General features: G+C 50.9%; 1 protein-coding gene across 2 annotated transcripts in view; it reads left to right on the plus strand.

Annotated features, from left to right (window-relative positions):
• LOC129384928 (uncharacterized) overlaps nucleotides 1-20,407 on the plus strand; it is a 159,931-nt gene that overhangs the window by 87,908 nt on the left and 51,616 nt on the right. The gene's annotated exons all lie outside the window — the stretch shown is intronic.

Raw genomic sequence — 20,407 nt, forward strand, 5'->3', positions numbered from 1 at the left:
CGGTTGCTGACCAGTCATTGCTGGACGCGCTCTAGGATATGGGAGCGGGCTACCACTTCGCCCACATAATCAAGACTTTGTACACTGACAACCATACCCGAATGCTGGCTGCTGACCGGTCCACCACGCCGATTGCCACCCAAGTGGGATACGTGAGGGCTGTCCTCTTAGAGGCCTCCTATTCAACCTTGTCATCGATACCATGATTCGTGACCTCCAGGGCCGGCGAGCGCCGTCACAACATACTGGCCTATGCCGATTACCTCACCCAAGTCGCGGCAAGCCCGTCGTCAATTCAGGCCCGGATCGACAGAGTGGAGGCGATCATCACTGAGATGGGTTTTTCGCTCAACCCTACCAAATAACGCTCCCTCCACCTGAGTGGCTCTCGTTCGGTCGGAACAAGGCCTTCGTCGTTTTCAATCACAGCTACCATGATCCCCTGCATGGCTGACTTCGATGCCGAGAAGTTCCTGGGACGTCCGGTCGGCTTCCGGATACTCTCCAATGATATCAACATCGCAGACCAGGCGATCCATAGAGGCATGGCGCTACTGTCTTCCATGCTGGCCCCCTGGCAGCGCCTGGATGCTGTCCGCAGATTGTGTACCCGGCGCTAAATTTCATGATGAGTTGCAACAATCAGAAAGGACGCTGGGCACCGCCATGACGTAGCTCTGCGTCCTCTCCAGAAGAAGCCGTATCTCCCGGTAATTGTGTCGACCGAGTACATTTTCCGCAGAACTTACTTGGGGTGGCGGCAATTCCACTTTCTGCCGAGCTGAACTACATCTGCTGTGTTGAAACACATTTAATTTACTCACTACCAGCGACCTGGAGCTGCATGACACGGCGTACGAGGGTCTCCGAGAGATGGTCTCTAAGCGTCTTCGCCGGCCGGCAGAGCATCATGACGTGGTGTGTCCCCCAGCGGGTGCTCCTACGGGACACGCAATGACCTTCAGGACACCTGAGTCACAGCTTCGCTCGATGTGGAGTGAGGCACGGAGGGCCTCGCGCCGCCTGGATGCTGTCTAGGAGCTGGACGCGGACGGAGTTGGGGTACCCTTCAGTGACCACGTCCTTAACCCGAAACACTTAACCCACATCCTTAACCCGCAAGCTCCGGGCCATACAGTCGGCATCGCGGGATTCAGCACTACGTGACGAACCTAACCAGGGCAAGGTCCTGCAGTGCGTGGCCGCTGACTCCACCAGTTCGCACTTCATGTACACGGGTTCTTACACCCGGTTTGCGAACTAGTGGTTCATCCATATGGCCACGCTCAACCTCCATCTCCTCAACGGAGCCTGCATGTCCTGTGTCGTTGCATGACGAAGAGTGCGCTGTACACGGCGTGCCACAACCACATCCTGTCGCGTCTCCGTACGGCGTCCCGGGGTCGGTTGATCATTACATACGACAACCAGCCAATTGGAAATGCCAATCTTCGCTCTGACATCGATCGTCCTGGCTCGTGATGTGGAGGCAGTCATCTTGTATGCCGTCTGTCCTTTGAACAACCGCTCGCAGGCCTTCACTCACACACGCCACGCTAAAGTCACCAAGTACGAGCATGCACGTCTCGATCTGGCATGACGATATCAGCGCGTGACGGTGCATGTAGTTCGCGCCGTAGGCTTGTGCTCTTGGGTCCCAGCCAACGACCTCGTGATGCGGCGCATCTGTTCCCACTCATACCTCAAGCTGAGCAAGCGCTTGGCCGTTAGTGACGTGATCTCCGCATCGCGGGAGATCTACTAGCGCCATGTCGCTCACAGTTAGTGACCTACTGTTGGCGCTTCAACTTCGATGTATATATTTTTTTCATTACCCTTCTTCTCTTGCAAACTGTCACACTTTTGTCCCTGTTTCTTGGGTTTTAAACATGCAAGTAAAATCTGTTCTTACCCTTGTGCGTGGGACCTCGTTGGATCACTGGCGTGACATGAGAAGTTCAAGGATGTGTTACAGATCCCGGTACCCACTCACCCATGTCCACAGGGGTATTCGCCGTTGCGCTTGGACCTTTTCTGCAATATCTTCAGAATCGCCCCACTGTTTGTGCACACGAAATATGCATAGAAGCCTAGCCATTAAGAGCGTAGCTGTAAAATAAGACAAACCACGCACGCGAGGTTCGCGATGCACGCACGGCGCTCACAGAATCACCACTATAGTGACGGCCACAGGATAGCGGCGGCTGCCACTTGTGGACAGACAAAAAACGATGAGTAGAAAATCTTAGCAAACATTCTTTCGCTTACTACGCAGTTGTTTCTTTCTAAAGGCTGCACCACTTCCTTTTCATGTTGAGCCATGGTTGCGATCATTCATTTGTGCTTAAATTGATGACAAAATTATGCCTTTCAAGCCCAATTTTCATCACACTCGCTCACCCAAAAAAGTGATACTTTCATACTAGGTTATTTGGGGGTTTACTCCATCTTTCTCAAACTTCTACTTTTATCGTACTTTTAAATGTTGTCATTACGATAAACTTAGGTATTAGGTAAGTTTGAACGAAGAAGCATGCCACTTTAGAGACGCGGTATATGTCAAGCATTTGCTAGCTTCCGTACTTGATGCTTTGCTGAGAGATGAACACAGACACAGGCAATCATTAAAAGCGAGGAAGAAGAAGAAGACCGCGTGTGCTGGACGAACTCCGAATGTGCTCCTGCTCTTGGAACACCTCACAGCTGATCTTTTGTTTCCACAAGGTGCTTACCACCACCAGTCGACGTATCTTAACGGGTGAAATCTTTTGAGACCAAGATCTCCCAGATCCGGTGAGATCTCGGCCCTTGGACATTTCGAGGCGACCAGGCCGCAGAGCTAGGCCTAACGTAGGCGCCGCGATTACGGCGTGACAGCATCGCGTGCCGCCGATGCCCACTGCACTGCTACCGTAACCATGGCTGCCCGAGACCCCCTGCCTGCTGCAGCATTGGACGAAACCACACCAGCCGCCGCTATGGATCAAGAACCGACTCAAGACAACGAAGACGGTACTTGGTTTCTCGTGGCCCGAAAGCGCAATAAACAGGTCCAAGCTACGTCGAGCTTGCCACCCAACACCGAACCCGCACAGCAGGACCACCTACATCTCACATTGCGCAATAAGAGCTCGCAGCTGCCCCCGCTACCGATCGACGACTTGAAAGTGGTCTTCCGACCGAGAGATGGACTGAATCTCGGTGAGTGGCCGCAGCGCTCTATGGCCAGAGCTATAGGCACAGCGGCTCAATTAAACGAGAGCACGTTCCACCAGCTAACCATCCGCATACGCCGAGAGCAGAACGTCGCAGGGGTCAGCACCCCGGACGAAGAACTAGCGGCAAGATTGCAGCTGATCAAGTCTGTATGCCTGGAAAACAAGCAGTACGAGGTTCAGGCCTATGTGGCTGCTCCGGATGCTTCCTGCAAAGGAGTCATCTGCGGCATAGAAAAGAACACAACACCGACAACGCTGATGACAAATATTCGATCACCGATGGCTCAGGTCCTGCATGCAAGAATGATGGGAAATTCAGCCACGGCCATCATGACGTTCTCTGGCATTGGGGTTGCCCGGTACATCTACTATTACGGAGCAGAATACCGGTGCTACATTCATAAACCCCGACAGCAGCTGTGCAGCGTGTGCCTCTCCACGGGTCATCGAGCGGATGTTTGCCCAACCCCGGATAAACCCCGGTGTGCTGCGTGCGGAACTTCCAACCCCTCCGAAGGACATGATTGCACGCTGAAATGTTTTCATTGTGGTGGTGAGCACCCCGCCACTCACTCTCGATGTCCTGTAAGGTAACGCAAACCCTTTAACAAGAGCCACGTGTTCTGAGAGCAGCAGAAAATGGCGGAGCAACAACTCCAGCACGACAAGAAGTCCAGCAAGGTAACGACATTCAACGGTGCGGCACCTGCGACTACTGATGCAGCACGTGGTCGTCCTCGCTACTGATCCCGGGTACACGGGTACACAGCCAGTCCCAAAGTCGCAGTAAGACCAGGGTCCGCAGGCCGTCCAAGGACCAGAAGCAACCACGTGGTCGAAGCCGATCTTGGAGCCGCAGCCTCACGCAGCAGAAACAGCCACTGAAGGAACCTCAGGCCACGTGGACGAAAACGCCCGACCATCACACTAGGAAGGCGACAGCGGTGATTTGGTCAGCGCAGTTTCCCCCTCTTTCCTCCTCCCTTCCTTCGCCTCCATCCGCACAGCAAACAAACAAACAGAACAAGCTGTCTCCCGCAGCGACGCTTTCACTCACCCAGACACACACACTCGCACCTGAGAAACTCCCTCGCAATTCCTGCACGAAACAAGAAGTGTGCGAAATGATAGAGGAAATGGCGACTGTTTTAAGAGCGGAGATGCAACAAATGAAGGAAGAGATCATGGCTGATGTCAAGCACATGCTACAACAGGTCATACAACAAGCCATGACTGACATGAAACAATTCAACAGTGCAACTTTTAGCTCAACTTTCAGCCATCAAAATGACTCACTTCCACATGACACTAACGCCACTAGAGAACCAAGAAGGTCACACCCTTGTGCCCGTCCGGCTCGTACAACAACACCTGCCCTCACCAGCAAGGCGGTATCAACCAGTCATGGCCAGCAAACCTAAGAGGTGCACTACCACCACCTTCCGGGTGTGGCAGTGGAATTGTAGAGGGTACCGAAGGAAGAAGGGTTCCCTCACACAGTTCCTAGCCACATGTCCTCACCCAGCAGACGTTATAGCACTTCGAAAAGTACATTGCACTCCCACACTCACTGGATACAACGCATACACCGACAAGCATAACACCACCAAACAACCACTAGCTGCCACCCTTGTGTCCAAACAAATCAGTGATCGAGCACGCGCTCGACAGCTCCCACATTCCGCATGTGCTCTTGGAAATTGTACCTAGGAATCGATATGAAACCAGCTTGTTTTTACTTAATTTTTACTTAATATCTAAAGTGCACCCAAATCGCGACGAGACGACTTCGGACAACTTTTATCGGCCGCCAGTAAACAAGCCAGAAAATTGATTATTCTGGGAGATTTCAATGCGTCCCACCCAACCTGGGGGTGCCGAACAGAAACTCCAAAAGGCCGCCGTCTAGCCCACGCCATGAACCTTCATCAATTCACTCTGCTGACAGAACCTGACACACCAACCAGAACGGGCAACAGAGTAAGCAGGGATGCCTGCCCTGACCTAACAATGGTCAAGGGGTTGAGTCAATGCTACTGGAACAACCTAATGGAGAATCTGGGCAGTGACCACAGCATTCTAGCCACAGAAGACTAACTGCTGGCCATACGCGCCCCAGAACGTTCAATTAAAATAACGAACTGGGACACTTTCCAGCGCAACAGAACCAAATCTGAACAACACGGCCCGCCATCTCTACGCGAGTCGACACAACAGCTACAAGCAGATTTTAAAGCAGCCACTAAGCAACTTACTACAACAACATAGACACCGGATGTGGACAGACATCTGCTCCATCTCTGGGATGCTCGAAGAGGCCTGACCAAACGATCGAAGAGGCAGAGGCACAACCATAGGCTGAAACAAAGAACCGCCCGGATCACAGCAGAGGCTGAAGAATACGCCACCAGACTCACTAATAGCAATTGGCACAACCTCTGCGACCGCCCTAATGGCACACTAAGTAGTTCCAAAACGTGGTCCCTCCTCCTCACTACACAACCCAACTCACACAAAAGCGCACACAATGAACACAGTCCGCACTGTCATCCACAAAGAACAAATAAATGATGACGCGCTCCTCCAAATCCTGCAACAAAGCTACATTGCTACAGGCCACCGACCGGAGTACAAAGACTATCCACACGACGAAGATACCGAATTGGACGGCGATATTACAGAGACAGAAGTGAGGGCAGCCCTACACTGCATAAGACGAAACACGGCGCCCGGAGCAGACGGCATTCACTATGCATTGCTACGCGGCCTCGACAACCAGGCAATACAGCAACTCACTGCATCCTACAACGACAATTGGAAAAACGGAACGCTTCCACAAGAATGGCGACACGCCGATATCACCTTAATTGCGAAAACTGGGACACCGCTCTCGCTCCAAAATCTCAGACCCATTTCCCTGACTTCGTGTATTGGCAAACTCTTCGAGCACGAAGTTCTAAATCGCCTGCAGCCTCACCTCGAAGCGAACCAATTCTTCCCCAATACGTTATTCGGCTATCGACCAGGTCTGTCTGCGCAGGACATACTCCTGCAACTTAAGGAGGATGTTGTGGATAGTCCAAGTAAAGCTCAAACAAGAGCCATTCTGGCATTGGACCTCAAAGGAGCCTTCGATAACGTCTCACATGACCTCATTCTAAACAACCTTGCATTCTCCCGATGCGGAAAGCGCATCAATGACTATGTCCGAGACTTTTTATATGACCGAACAGCCATCATCGGCCTAGATGATATTCGGTCGGATATCATAATACTTTCCGGCAGAGGGACTCCCCAGGGTTCGGTTCTCTCGCCCACCCTGTTCAACGTGGCGATGGCAAAGTTACCACCGCTCCTCGACAAACTTCCGAACGTGCAGCACACCCTTTACGCCGATGATATTACAATCTGGGTGACCTACAGGAAGCACTACAGGAAGCCGTAAATATAGTTCAAGAGTATGCTACAGCCGGAGGACTCACATGCGCAGCTGAGAAGTCGGAGCTCCTGCGTTTATTCAAGAAACGGAACAAGGCCGATATTCCACCAGCTATCACATTGCATCTCAATGGCAACGTTATTCCAAGGGTAGACAGACTACGTGTACTAGGCCTTCACATACAACACAACGGGAAGGCCACACATATCCTACATGTGCTCCGCCAACAACTTACCCAAATAACGTACATGATAAAGCGCATTACAAACCGCCGACAAGGACTGAAAGAAAAAGACGTACTCCGAATTGTGCAAGCCCTCATAATTAGCCGATTAACCTACCACCTCCCCTATCATAATCTGACTCAGACTGAGATGCACCAGATGGACACCCTCCTCCGTACTGCACTAAAGCCAGCGCTGGAACTACCCGAGCATGCGTCTACGCAGCTCCTACTACGACTGGGAGTGCACAACACCATCCGCGAACTAGTTGAAGGTCATCTTAATAGCCAATTGCAAAGTCTGCAACGAACAATGCAAGGGTGCCACATTCTATCCCGGCTAGGATACCAAATACCAAGAAAACCACAACAGGAAAACCGCACACTTCTTCCGCTTAGCATTCGCAACAAAATTCACGTGGCCCCAATTCCCCGGAATATGCACCCTAACCGCCATAAAGGTCGACGAAAGGCAAGAGCACAAGCCCTGGCTCGCCTATTTGGCGATGACACATCAAACACTCCAGTCCTATACACCGACGTGGCCCGCTACCCACAGAAACGTGCCCTATGTCTAGTCGTACTAGACAGTGCAGACACTCTGAAAGCTTCAGCCACGCTCAACACTGTGGACAGTGGCACGGCGGAATAGGCTGCTATTGCCCTAGCCATCGTACACGCTTCAACCATGCCGGCGCCGGAGGGACCTATCAAAGTAGTCACTGATTCTCAGACCGTCTGCAGGACTTTGGCACAAGGGAGGGTGACACCCTACACATACCGCAGCCTTACATCATTACACCCCACAGCGTTACAAAGGGTGCGTATCGTCTGGACACCTGGACACGGCTCTATCCATGGTAATCAACGCACTGATGCGGTAGCCCGAGAGCTCGCTAACCGGGCGCCATTGGAAGAGCTGTCCAACCCAGATGACACACCGACAGAACCACTTAACTACACTGAAACTCTACAATATTACAGAGGTACCAGGAGACACTTCCTTCCACCACATAATTCCCTTAATCAAGAAGATGCCGTCGCGTGGCGACAGCTTCAAACTAAATCCTTTCCCTGCCTCTTTTATCTTCACCTCTTCCACCCCACACAATATCCCTCATACTCTCCCTATTGTGGAGCAAAGCCCACAGTATATCATTGCATCTGGGAGTGCCCACACCCTCCGGGCTACTCCGCTATTCCTTCACCTTCCTCCTGGGAGACTGCGCTGACCAGCTCAGACCCGCAAGAGCAGCGACGGCTGATCCGGCGGGCACGTGGAGTGGCGCGAACCAATGGGGCCCTGAACTAAGGGCTCCACAATGCGCGGAAGTCGGCCAATCTCATGACAAATAAATGTTTCCTCTCTCTCTCTCTCTCTCTCTCTCTAGAAGCGAGTCAAGACTGAAGCCCAAAACTACTACCATGCTTTATATTGTTATGGGTGAATGAACGAAGAGAGGAAGAAGAAGATCGCGAGACGCTGGCTGCTGCGGGTTGTTGGCGGTCAGCCATCTTTTCTACGCTGGCTCATCCTGTATATATATTGTAAATACAGTCTTTATATACTCTTAATATTCCCGTAACATATTGGTGGGAGGTGCGGGGTACCACGGCTGGAAACGGAGCTCCGCAGTAGACGCCGCATCACCGTCGGCACCATGAATGACGGTGAGCACGCGGGATCAACGTCGTTGCCGCCTCCAACGTCACCGTCGCCGCCTACTCGCCGTCGCCTTCGGTTATGGTTGTGCAACCCAAGGATACTTGAACTTTCTGCGGGACCGATGGCACCGATGTTGAAGAGTGGGCGGCTATGTGCGAACGCGGGAGTGGAATCGACAGATGGTACCCTACGCTTATGCTAGCCAACTTGTTCTACCTACGAGGCACGGCAAAGGTATGCTATGAGAACCACGAAGAGGACCTCATCAGCTGGGACCAATGCAAAGTGAATTTGACAGAGTTTTTGGCAAAGCAGCCGGCCGTAAGGTTGCCCCAAAGCAAGAACTGGCCTCCCATGCGCAATTCCCCACGGAGTCCTATGACTCGTACATCCAGTACGTGCTGGCACTTTGTCGTAAAGCCGATCGCGACATGACAGAAGCTGAAAAGGTCTGGCACGTGCTTAAGGGCATTGCTGACGACGCCTTCAATCTACTCATGTGAAAAGCTGTTCTACAGTTGATCCCATCATTAAAGAGTGCCGACAATTCTAGCAGGCAAAAAGCCGACGCGTCCTGCTACCATTCGCCAGACTTCCCAATACTGCCACAACGTCGACGTGTGAAGACCAACCCGCACTGCAGCATGCGTCGCCATCAGAGGACGTGGTGCGAATCGTTCGACGTGAACTGGATGCGATGGCGCCCGCAGCTTTCTGTATGCGTAGCCCTAATGTTACCACTTTTTCGGTTCCCATCGTTCGCCAGTAACTTGAAAATATTGGATTACATTCTGTCTGGGCTGTCGCCAATCTCAGAGCTACCGAACGCCCTTCTACTATTTTCGCTCCACCCCGACGCTTCTCTCCGCGTTATCGCAACCTGACTTAGTGGAGAACTGCGAAAGACCAGCCTATATGTTTAACCTGTGACCGCATTGGTCATGTCGCCCAATACTGTCGCGACTTGTGGCCCTCAACACCTCGCACGCCGACCAACCGGAGCCGCTTTGATAGAAATGCCAGCAATGTTTCGCCCATCGCCGAGTCTAACAGCGCCAACAACTCTGCTAGGAACACGTGGTACAGCCGCTCACCATTGCCGCGTGGACACCAGTCTCGTTCACCGCAAACACGTCGCCCATCTTCCCATTTGTTGCAGCCACGTCGCATTTCATCCCCTGTGGCGTTTGGCCGCACCCTTTCGGAAAACTAAGAAATGCAGCCCTCGGAGGTGGTGCTGCATTGCCTACTACCACAGCAAATCCTCTGTCTGTGCCCACAAGGAGAAGTTTCATTGACGTTAAAATAGACGGCGTACCTGTCCAAGCACTCTTCGAGACTGGAACCCGCGCATTTGTGATGAGCGCTAGCCTACGTAGACGCTTAAAGAAGGTCCTCACACCAGCAGCTGCCCGATTGCTTCATGTGGCCGACGGCGGCGTGCTGGTTGTTCTTAAAATGTGTACTGCGCACTTAAGTATAGCCGCACGCCCTACTTCTGTTCTCTTTGCTGTGATCGACAACTGCCCTCGCGACGTTATCCTTCGATTGGACTTTTTACCCACTCATTCTGCTTTCATCAACTGCGCGACCGGCGTTTTTCAGTTGGAACTGCCTCAACTCGCCGATGCTCTGAGCACCGCCCCACAGCACTTGTGCTCGCTTCACGATGTGCATCTGTCACCCGAGGCAGTTACGTCACTTACATCAGCCACAGCTTCCTGACGGTGAATATGTGCTTCGCCCTACCATCGACGTGCTTTTGAACCGGATCGTTGCTGTTCCGCATACGTTGGTCACGGTTACTAACAACGACGTCGTTCTACCGCTTCTGAATTTCAGCCTGTGCCCTCAAGTGATTCCGGCCGGCATGTTATTGGCCAGCGTTTCTAGTGGTTTCGAATTTGACATTGAGAGTCTGAATGACGTGAGTGGCTTATTAGCGCCAATTGCAGCTCACAGCTCTGGTTGCTCAACGGATTACTTCACGAAAATGGTTGCACCAGACATCATTTATGCACAGGCCACGGACATACGTCACCTGCTTGAATCGTACAGTGACATCTTTGATTTCGGCGACAGGCCTTTAGGCCAAACATCTGTCGTTCACCGTTTAAACACTGGAGACACGAATCCCATTCGCCGGCGTCCCTATCGGGTATCGCATGCTGAACGTCGAGTCATCCAATCAGAAGTGGGCAAAATGCTCCGCAAAGGGGTCATCGAGACATCAGCCAGCCCTTCGGCTTCGCTTGTCGTCCTTGTGAAAAAGAAAGATTGTACCTGGCGTTCTTGAGTCGATTATTGCCACTTAAACAAGATCACGCGCAAAGATGTCTACCCACTACCACGCATCAATGACGCCTTGGACTGCTTGCACAGCGCTATATACTTCTCGTCCATCGATCTTCGATCCGGCTGCTGGCAGATTTGAGTTGATTAAATGGACCGCCAGAAGACGGCCTTTATCACGCCGGATGGCTTATATCAGCTCAAAGTCATGCCCCTTGGCCTATGAAATGCTCCTGCGACATTTGAACGTATGATGGGCTCACTTCTGCGAGGCTACAAATGCACCTTCTGTCTTTGTTACCTTGACGATGTTATTGTTTTTCTCCCACGTTCGGCAGCCACCTTACCCGACTCGTTGCAATTCTTGCGATCTTCCGAAAAGCCGGCCTTCAACTGAACTCCACGAAATGTCAATTCGGGCGCCGTCAGATTAGTGTTGGGACACCTCGTTGACGCATCCGGTGTCCACCCAGATCCGGCAAAAGTTCGCGCCGTGCGCAGTTTCCCTGTGCCGCGTTCTGTTCCTGACGTGCGCTGCTTCGTAGGCCTGTGTTCTTACTATCGCCGTTTCGTCAAAAACTTCGCCGAAATTGCTCGGCCTTTGACAGATCTTCTAAAGAAGAACACGCCATTTTCATGGGGCGCGGAGCACGCTCATGCGTTCGACGCTCTCATCGGGTTTCTGACCAGCCCTCCCATACTTGCCCACTTTGATCCATCTGCACCGACCGAAGTCCACACTGACGCAAGCGGCCACGGTATCGGCGCCGTTCTCGCCCAAGAGCAGAATGGTACCGAGTGCGTGATAGCTTACGCCAGCCGCCTGCTGTCACCTGCGGAGGGAAATTACTCCATCACTGAGTGGGAGTGCTTGGCTTTAGTTTGGGCTGTCGCCAAGTTCCGGCCCTATTTTTAAGGCCGCACATTTTTGGTCGTTAGAGACCACCACGCCCTCTGCTGGCTGTCTTCCCTCCGGGACCCCACAGGACGTCTTGGTCGCTGAGCTTTGCGGCTCCAAGAATTTTCATTTGTTGTCAACTATAAGTCTGTACGCCTGTACAAGGACGCTGACTGCCTCTTGCATCACGCCGTGGATCCCCCTGATCCTGTTGCGCATAATGCGGTGACCTGCGTGATGGCTTTGACTGACATGACCGACATGTGCGCTGAACAACAATGCGACGCATCCTCACAGTCCATCATCGCCGGAGTGCAATCTGGCAGCACCGAACGCACGTGCCGCATGTTCGTACCGCACGATAGCAACCTCTACCGATGCAATATCAACCCTGACGGCCCCGAGTTGCTCCTTGTCCTTCCTCGTCATCTGTGATCCGTCGTTCTCGAACAACTTCACGATGCACTGACGGCGGGACACCTTGGAGTTTTGCGTACATACGACCGCGTACGAAGTCGGTTCTTCTGACCGGGTCTTTACCGCTCTGTGCGTCGTTATGTCGCAACTTGCGAATTCTGTCAGCGCCGGAAGAAACCTCCGCTTCCACCTGTCGGACGACTCCATCCAATTGAAGTTCCCTCTGAACCGTTCTTTCGCGTAGGCCTTGACCTGCTTGGCCCTTTTCCGACGACGACTAGAGGGAATAAGTGGATCGCCGTCGCTGCTGATTACGCGACACGCTACGCGATAACAAAGGTGTTGCCGACTAGCTGCACATCAGACGTCGCGGATTTTCTCCTCCATGACGTCATTCCCCACCACGGTGCACCTCGATAGTTACTTACAGACCGCGGCTGCTCGTTCTTGTCTCGAGTTGTCGACGATCTCCTCCGCTCTTGCGCCACTGAGCACAAGCTGTCCACTGCCTACCACCCACAAACGAACGGTCTTACGGAACGTCTCAACAGAACAATCACAGAGATGCTATCAATGTACGTCTCCAGCAATCACCGCGGCTGGGACGCCATGCTTGCCTATGTGACGTTCGCGTATAACTCGTCCCGACATGACACCACAGGGTATTCGCCCTTTATCTTATGTATGGTCGTGACCCCACATTGCTGTTTGACACCATCCTCCCTTCTGTGCAACCTGTTACAACTGAGTACGCTCGTGAAGTCATCGATGACGCTCACATGGCACGTCAAATCGCCCGATCTCGCTTATTAGCCTCGCAGCATCTGCAAAAAGAGCGTTACGGCAGGTGCCATCGTAATGTTCAGTTCGCCCCGGGTGCTTGGGTGCTGTTTTGGTCACCATGTCGTCGAATCGCCTCTCCCAGAAGCTTCTCTCTCGCTACACAGGGCCTTATCAAGTCTTGCGCCAATTTAACGATGTCAATAACGAGATCGTGCCGTTACAGTTTGATTCATCCTCAAGTTCTCCGCCTGTTGACGTCGTGCACGTTTCGCGGCTGAAGCCATACTTCGCTCGCAGTTCTTCACCTGCCATGCGCCGAGACGGCGTTTCACCACCCGGGGGTCCTGTTACGGAAGGATGAACGAAGAGAGCAAGAAGATCGCGAGACGCTGGCTGCTGCGGGTTGTTGGCGGTCAGCCATCTTGTCTACGCTGACACATCCTGTATATATATTGTAAATACAGTTTTTGTATACTCCTGACATCCCCGTAACAATATTCTTACCTGGTTGCTTGGTTTGAAGCTTGCTAAGCGTTCCACCATACGTGTTGCAGTTTTGTACCCTGTACAGCTCCATAACCTGAGTAGTTCACATATCCGAACCTCATAAAGAAGTGCTAGAATGCTTTATGAAGCACAAAAACGATTTTATATGGTGTATCATGAATGATGTGCAGACCGCGTGCCGTTATGGCATTTACTAGTATGATTCACCCAAACCGAGCGATGCTCGAACTCTAATTTATCGGAGCATAAGTACAATGTAGCAAAGTGCAAGCAAGTTAATTTAACCCATCACTTTGCGTGGGGAGGGTGCGTTCTGATGTTAGAGAAATGCTGCGACGTTGAAAAATGAAGAGCACAGACAAGATAAGTAATTGCAGAACGTCTGACTGACAAACTTGGTGAGCAATGTGTGAGCACCCGTTCTACAATTCTTCTCTACGAGAAACAAAAAAGTTGTTTTGCGCAAGGTGTCAACTGTTTTTTTTTTTTTTTTTTTTGCTGTGTCAACCACATATGTGCCCCTAGCTCTGATAAATAAATGTCAGTGGGAAGCGAGCGCCCCGTATGTCTCTTCTACGTTGGTTCTTTGTTCTACATGATCTCATTTGACGACCATGCGAGGAGAATGTGAGAGGCTTCATATAATTCTCCCGATTAATGTGTAGTGTTTTCATCGTTTAACTGGTTGAAGAAGAAAAGGCTGAAAAGGCTAAGGGAAGCGACGGCGATATTATCCATTAAGTATGCAAGCAAGATGAAGAAAAGTTGGCAGTTACTTAAGTATCCTTACGTTTTCTTCTTGCATTGAGACGTCAAACGAAGCACACGGGTGGTTTATCCTGTTTACATCGATGAACTCAGAGGAGTCACATTGCCCATCTTCGGCTCCATTAAGACCCTTAAACCGAATAAAAGTCTAATGTGCGTTGGATAATTAGTTTATGACCGCAATGCAATGCACATTACACCACGAGCGGACTCAACATTTATTCCTGGATAGGTGCCTTCGTTTTCGTCTTCTGCAGCAAGCACAGTGGCGGCACCACATAAGCGAGCGTTGTAGAGACGCAGTCTATGTTTCGGAGTACACGTGCTTCCGCGGGGATGAAAAAGGTTGAGAAGAGAAGGGGGGAGTCGCGGTAGTCAGTGAACCTTGTTGCTTTGATATGAGAGACATGGTTGCGCCCAATTTCACAGGTCGGTTTTCATGCCGGGCAAAACTCATTGTTCAGGACGGCCTTCGGCGAAGCTTTGATGCAGTGATGAGAAAGGCCTTAAATGTGTTCAGAAATGCGTTCTTTCTTAGGCGCTGCTACGCAGAGCCTTAGAAAATCTTATGGCAGAAGCCCTGTCACGATTACTCGATGGTAATGCGATTAGCACTCAACTAATTCAGCGGAGCACCGTATTGCTAAATTGAGGTCTGTTTAACACCTGTTGTGGCAATTCAAAGACTTCGCTTGCTTCGGCTATATACGATATATATTTTCTCCTGTGCCAGCCCACATTGCCTTAGCACTTGCTTGCCGAAGTCGCCAAGAAGTATGACGGCGTGACGATTGTAAGACGGCGACCAGTACCGGCGATTAAATAACGAAGATGGAATGACGTCGCTAGAGCGCCATAGGCAACATGACATAATGAGGACTGTTTAACGAGGACAGCGTGACGACGACGTCATGAAGACAATGGGATGATGAGGAGCGTATGACAGTGGCGAGTGAACTACTCAGTCACATTACCTTGACCTGGCTTACCCGCCTCTGCGAGCCGAGCGGGAGTTCTACCTTACAGGGCTCCCAGTTCGAAGTCGGCTACCGCAAAGCAACCACAAACGTGGTGTCCGATCCGCTGTCACGGGTGCCGGTGAATGACACACCATCGGCCGGTCATAGGGAAGAGGAAGGTGTAGATGAGCCACTGTCATCGCGGGCAAGCTGGGGCGAAGGGAAAGCCCCGCCGGTACAACCCCAAGAGCACATGCATTTAGTTGGGGTGAGACCAATGTTCGAGACTGCGTTCAGCAGAGATCAGTTCATCAGGGCTCAAAAAGAGGATGCTCACTGTCAAAACCTCTTCGTCAGCCTCAAGGAAGAAACGGACCCGGAAATAGTAGTCAGAGATTGCCCGGCAACCACCTGTATGACGGTGGGCGAGCACTCTAGGATAGCTGTAGATGAGCTGGAGAGCTATCTGCTTGATGTGGACGGAGCTTCGCTGAAATACTTTCCAAGCAAAGAAGTCTGAAACCAGACATTAAAAGCCATCATCCCACGCCAGCTCAGGTGACCGGCAATGCAGCACTACCACGACTAAGGTGGCCATGGGAGCGCGCCGAAGGCATGAAAAACACTGTGTCGGTTCGCTGCCTGGCCAAGCATGAAGCGTGATTTATGTAAACATGCACAAGCCTGTCATGTCTGTCAAACAAGAAAGCCAATAGGCAGGGAGCCGTCAAGCTTGCTGCAACCAATCGTCAGCGCAAAGCAATGGTAGCTCGTGGCGTGCGATTTGATCGGGCCGCGGCTGCGCAATAAGAGACTGCACAGATATGCACTATTGGTCAATTGTCATTTCAGCAGAATCGCCGAATTCTACCCGCTACGAAAAGCGACCACGAATTAGGTTCTGAAAATATTCGCTGGTACTTTCGGTCGCTATGAGTTTCCAGAGCGGCTGATCACTGACAATGCCTCGTACTTCACGCCGAAGGTCTTCGGGGAGACGCGTGCGCAATTGGTTTCCGGCAGCTGACGACAACGTGCTACCATCCTCAGTCGAATTTGCCGGAACTCCGAAATTGATTTGTGAAGCCACTGCTAGGGGCATAGGCACGGACGCGCACCGATTGGGACGAGCACCTGGACGCAATATCCTTCTCCCTGAAAACGAGTGAGAACCGTTCAACGGGTGTCCCGCCAGCTTTCCTGGTGCTCGGCAAAGATCTACAAACACTGGTGGACACAATACTGTCCAAACAGACTGATTTATCGGGCGCAGAAACGGCCATCGGCGAGTAAGCATGGCACCTGCGTAATTGCCTGGCAAACGCCGCGAAGGAAACGAATTGCAACCATGCAGAGGCCAGGGAGAGTCTGAGGGCAGCCTCTGACCGAACTCACCGGCACACAGAATTCCAAACGGGAGACGTAGTCCTGAAACGCCACCACACACTCAGTGACGCGAACACAGAGTTTGCGGCGGTTTTAGCATCCCGAATGGGTGGACCCCTTTGATGTTGCTGAGAAGCTCTCGCGACTGAACTACAAGCTGTGGAATCTGAGCGGAAGCCGTATGTACGGACCAATCCACGTCGGTGATCTGAAACGGTAGTGTGGAAGAGGTGGTAGTAGCCAGACAGCCAGTACTTCCAGTAGGCAGCCGCACTGGTGCACTCCCTGAGGGCACTGGATGCAAGGGATGAGTATCAATACGGGGAGCCAACCTTCAGAGTGAGGGTTCGCGTTATAGGCACACTTTGGTTCCTGCGCCATGCTATGCAGGGCTGGAGTGGTACAAGCCTTCGGTGTTTTTCTGATTACGGGTGCGGAACCAGGGCCCTATAATCCAAGGGCACGTGCACCAACCCGGCCGACGACGTAGGGCACCTCAATAAGTGCGCTATGCCCTCTCCAGCTGACCCTGGTGTGGCTGACTTCGGGGGTCGTTACAGGACAATGTGTTGTGGGGAAAAGAGGACTGAAAAACCGACTGCATCGCGGAAGCCACGACAGTGATTAGGTCAATTGTGGCAAGACCGCCATAGCCTTGCAGCACTATAGTCGAGGAGGAGTTCGGTCTTAAGGAGAAGGGATGTGGGAATTTTTTTCCCGCATTCCTGCGTGCGCCAGGGAAGCGAGGAGACCACATGTCTTTTTCGCCTTTTTCTGTGCGGGGAGCCAGACGGCTTTTCCCGTGGTGATGCAACCCTCTTACAAACCGGCTCCAAACTTGACGGTAACGTGGTTGCCGAGTCTCTCGCGCCCACTGGGCCGAGATCGGCGCGGCAGGCGAACGCCGTAAAGTGGAGACGACCGCGAGCCACGATGAAGGAAGGCCCACAGGTGAAGTTCTCGTTCCGGTCCTTTGTCACACCCTACCCTTGATCTCCTTACGATTTCACCCCAGCAAACGTCGCGGTCGTAAATGGCCTGCCACCAAGTGGGTGCTCTGCAGCATAAAACATTGTACTTATTATTCTACAGTGTGTTATGTTTTATGCTTGCCCTGGCACTGTTGAGACCCGGCCGTACAAGGCGAGCAAAAGGCAGTTGGCCATCAAGCCTAAGCCTAACACACTAAGGCGGCTTGAGAGAACCCGAATCTGAAGACTTCATGCGGAACATCATGGCCACGCCGACGACAAAAATGCGCCTGGAGTGTCCATATAGTTGCTATCGCAATAAACCATGACATCCTTCCTTGAAGCCAGCCATCGACGCGAAAGGCGCCTTGTAACAGGATGTTTTAGCTTCTTTACCTGACAAGCCCTATCGTACTGTTTGTTCGTACTATTTCTCTGATCCGTAGGTATCTCTCTGATCAAGCACCATGACATCCATGGAATTTTGGACATTTTAGAGCAGTCACTTAGGAACATTATGCGGAGTGGCATTCCGCGCATCTCGGGCAGGTTATTTTGTTTTTATAGACGCCACTCAAATGGTCCAGCCTCTGACACTCGCGCCATTCAAGAGGTCTAGGTCGAACGACATGTCGAAATTGTCCCACGCTCACGTGTGATGGTATAGAGTCGACCCTCAGAATAAGCCTGACGAAATGAGAACTGCCGTGGTGTTCAATTGACACTTATTCGTAGCGTTGGTAAATGACTTAACCAGGACAGGAAACCAACACTTTAAATTAACACACTCGACACCTGACGCCTGTTACAGTGTCTCAATCCTTGGATACTCAGCGGTGCAGAGTACCTAGATGCTCAGCACCTTCTGGATACTCAGCATTCAGTGTGACTGAGTGTTCGACGTATATGTACAAGATATTATTTCGTAAGTTCGGTCGAATATCTTTTATCTCACTAAATATGAGAGCCGCGAGTCTTGCCAAGAGGATTTGCCTACTCAGATTGTTAAGGTTGTCAGAAGAAACACGGTAAACCGTATATTGTGGCGCAGAGTATCACAGACGACCATCACGGCTATCGTGCTTGCCGGCGAATAAGCGCCGAGGATCCTCTTCCCTTTGCGCTTCACCATAGGCACGAAAGCGTCATTGCTGTCATCACTGCTCGTTGTGTGCAGTCCGGTGCTATCACTGGCGATGACATCATCGCGATTATAGCAATTCCTCGAGGCAAGAGAAAATGTCAAATCATAAGTGCTCAAAGTGGGGTCAGGAACCTTCGTTGTCAGCAGGAGAGCGATGATCCCCCCAAAAACGAGAAAATTTGCGGGAAAGTTAAACGTCTCAAAACGCAGCCTCCTACTAAAGACACCCTTCTTCATTGTATGAATATTCGTCGCGATATTACGGCCTTTTATTCCGCGAGTTTCCTGTACACGTTTATTTTCATAGTTATTGCGGCCTGTCCGCGGTGATCTTCATAAAGCTTTACAGTCGAGGTATGTAGGGTTACAGTCCTGCACAAAGTGTCTTTTCTTTAGTTTTTTGACTGGTTTGTCTTCTGTACAGATACGTTTTGCGTTTGATGGCTATTCGACTAAAATATCCCACAACTCGAAAGTGTTTTAATATGTTTCATATGAATGTATTATCCCGATCACGCTGGGTAACGAAATGTGCCACCTGTTTTATATTTCCGGAAGTGGGTACCCTGTTATTGGTCATGTGCGTGCAAAATTTAAGAGCGTGTTCTTTAATTGCAAGTATTAGCAAACTATTTTAAACTTATTATGCACTTGCAATTATACAAGGGGAGGGGCACTTCTGCAATACCCTAGAAAACATAGCAACATTTTTATGTAGGCCTTGACCTATGGGTTATAATTACCGCTTCAAGCGCTCTCACAGATTCACTTTACAACATATGTTTTGGTTCATGGGAAAAGGAAGCTTCATGCTTATTTTTTTGATCATATTAATTTACTGGAAATGATGGGCCAGAATCAGTTGACGTTACCCAGAATCTTAGGTCCGCTGCCCCCGGCCCTTCAAAACAGCGGCGGGCTTTGGATTTATTGCACAGACATTAGTCAGAAATTGTTCCAATGAGAAAGCCTTAAAGATTCCCCATTTCATATAGAAAAACCTAAATTTACCCGCCATCTCACCTGTATAAATCAGTATCAGGCCCAATTGCGCATTTCATATTTGTTTTCCAACTCTTAGATCCTCTGTAATCTTTTAATGCCGTTCCTCATCCTTATTAGTAGCATGCCAGTGCATGGTTGTATACGCGCCGGCAATATTATTTCTTTTTCTAATAAAGAGCATCTCTCTCTACATGTTCTTCGCTTTTCTTTTTGTTAAATCTATCAGGCCATATATGAAAATTCTGCATCGCCAGCTGGTGTAATTCAGCTTGGTCTCCTACTCTAATAAATGACATTGAAATTACCCCAGCCATTTCCTAATGAAAGTTTTCAGGTGTTTGACGTGCATTTGAGCAGCGACATTTGACTTTCTTTCTTATGTTAACACTTTCTGAGAATTCCAACACGACACGCTAAATGTGTTCTAGGGCAGTACGCTCCCCCATATTGAAAGGGTGACGCGTCATGGTATAGCATTATGTGTAATTTCGGATAAGGTTAACGCACTTTAAATTTAAGTTTTTCCTTTATGTTGGGGAGGAGGAAGAAGAAGAAGCCGAGAAGTACGGTCGTGCCCCACATCGGCTCCTGCTTTCTTCGATATTTTCGGTGAGCAATTCATCTCAATCTCGAATATTTCTGCACCAGCGGATGCATAAGGAAAAGAGGAACCCACGGATACCGACTTTTAAAGGGTGGGTGGCCTTTTCGTCGGTTTTTCGAGCTGCTTC

Source organism: Dermacentor andersoni, chromosome 4 (assembly GCF_023375885.2).
Source record: "Dermacentor andersoni chromosome 4, qqDerAnde1_hic_scaffold, whole genome shotgun sequence".
Lineage (NCBI taxonomy): Eukaryota > Metazoa > Arthropoda > Arachnida > Ixodida > Ixodidae > Dermacentor > Dermacentor andersoni.